Source organism: Cupressus sempervirens, chromosome 3 (assembly GCF_028749045.1).
Source record: "Cupressus sempervirens isolate cs-2001-9-10 chromosome 3, ASM2874904v1, whole genome shotgun sequence".
Classification (NCBI taxonomy): Eukaryota; Viridiplantae; Streptophyta; class Pinopsida; order Cupressales; family Cupressaceae; genus Cupressus; species Cupressus sempervirens.
In genome coordinates this window covers 291,640,199-291,642,444 of record NC_143120.1, presented here as the reverse complement: position 1 = coordinate 291,642,444, position 2,246 = coordinate 291,640,199, and the positions used below count along the sequence as shown (strand labels likewise).

The following is a 2,246-nucleotide window of genomic DNA, read 5'->3' as shown; positions in this document are numbered from 1 at the left end:
ATGTAAGTTACTTTAAAATCCATGGAAGTAGGTGTGATATTATGAAAGATGCTAAAAATGATAAATTTGATTTTAAAAGTGATGAAGATATATTCCTAGGATATTCTACTAGGAGCAAGGCATACAAATGTCTAAAAAGGCTACTAATAAAATGGTTGAAAGTGCAAATGTGAGAATTGATGAATTTGCAAAAAAGAATGATGAAGAGGGCAAGAATGAAATGTCCTTTTACTGATTTTGTATGATATTTCCAACCTCTAATCAGATCTTTAAGATCAAACAACTAATATCACAAAGATCCACCAAATTTCTCAAGAAACCCCAAATCGGGTATGCTGAAAATAGTGCCAAAAGCTTCACAACTTCACAAATTATTAATAAATCTGAAAATGGACATTTTTACAGAAATTTCAGCAGGATAATAGCCTACAAAATGACATTTCCAGTTCCGTATAGCCTTTACACAATAGTTCACAAATGTAGGACAAAAACTATGCTCATCGGACTCTCGAAATTAACACAAAAATGCCCGAAAACACCACAAAAACACTAATAATCTATCTCAAAAGTTTAATCACATCCCAATACATATATTCAGCTCTATTTTAACACCTTAAAGTCTGAAATACAGCAGCAACCCAAACTGATATGAAATACTCAACTGTAAACACCAAACTCATACAAAAAACACACTCGAAAACCCACAAATCTGCACTGTTCAGCACAAAGGCAAACTCTGTATGAGCATGCACATGGAATGGCTTCAAACTCCCGTCCTTAGCCTTGTTGGAAACCTGCAAACTCCCGTTCTTGGGTCTCCCTGGAAACCTGCAAACTCTCGTTCTTGGGTCTCCTTCTCCACAAGTTTGACAGCCTCTGAAGAATAACAAAGAATGAGCAAAAATCAAGTTCTGGAACGAGCCCAGAATGCCTCCAAACCCCTTAAAAGAGGGCATAACCCTAACTCACGTCCAAGAGGGGTTAATAAAACATATTTTAATAATAATTTGTATTTATTAGTCTATTTGTTTCCAAAGATTATCCCCTTTTGATGAAACTTCACCTTTTTGGGCCTGCTTGCCTTAGCAAAGATTATTATTTTTAATTATTTGAAAAGGGGACATGGCAAAGAAAGAACCTGAAGATTATCAGAGATTTTTCTATGTTCAAGGAGGACCGAGTACTTTACCTGAGCAACAACTAGTGGTCACCAAGCAACAACATACACTACCCGAGCAACAACCTACTACCGAGAAACTTGTTGATCCCCCACTGAGTTAAGAAAATGTTGAACAATAGAGAATTGAACCTGTATCAACCAATATGTCAAAAGGAATAATTCAGTGAACTAGATTATTGGTGACAAGGATGTTAGACTTATGACAAGAAGTAAGTTGAGAGACAGACAATACATGCTTGATTTGTGAATTTAAGCCTAGAATAGTTAAGGATGCTTTGGCAAAAGAAGATTGGATCGATGCTATGAATGTGTTGGTTGTTATATGCTTTTACTGGTTGAAAATTGTCACTGCTACAATAATTTGGTTAATCAACTAGTTGATACTCGGTATAGGTAGTGGAATATGTTTAATTCATAAGTTTATTGTTGTTACCAAGTTGATTATTATTCAATGGAAGTTGTTATAAGTTGGTGAAATCATTTAAAGGGTCTGTAGGGTGACTGAGCATAACTGATTCACCGCCTCCCCCTCTTAGTTATCTAACAACAAGAACCAACAAGATGGATGAAGTTTGGTAATTTTACTTGTAATACCTACAATGGCATGTGTAGTGGATTATTTAATTCACTATCATTGCTTAGATGAAAATATGGAGAGCGTTGCGAGCAGTGAACAAATTTAAATTCTAAATTTTTATCACAAACCTATTTAAGCATCTCATGAACTAAAAAGAAGTAAGGTGGAACAAACACTCAGTGTAATATACAATCTTCATTAAAGGGTGGAATTTTTTTGACATAAAAAAAGATTGTAGTTAGTTTCAAGTTAGCACTTAAGAAACTTTCTTAAAAGGGATAAAATCATATTGCGTCACCTTCATAGTGACATGCTAATGAATTTGATTCAAAGTGTACTTGTTGAAGGCAAAAGGGAGAAATTTTAAAATCTAAAGCAAATGCTATCTAAATAATGATTGATTTCATGAAGGATGCAAAAAGGCAAGGAGAACTTTGAAAGAGTCAAACAAGGACAAAATCAAAATTAAAACTTATAAGCAGTTTTAGA

The 2,246-nt window shown here is 34.3% G+C and overlaps 1 long non-coding RNA gene across 1 annotated transcript; it reads right to left on the bottom strand.

Annotated features, from left to right (window-relative positions):
* Positions 1-342: 342 nt before the first annotated feature.
* Positions 343-1,310, bottom strand: LOC149566109 (uncharacterized). Its single transcript, XR_016362120.1, has 2 exons — positions 1,190-1,310; positions 343-876 (listed from the first exon to the last, which is right to left on the bottom strand). It is a non-coding gene; the product is annotated as an uncharacterized LOC149566109 (long non-coding RNA).
* Positions 1,311-2,246: the final 936 nt, after the last annotated feature.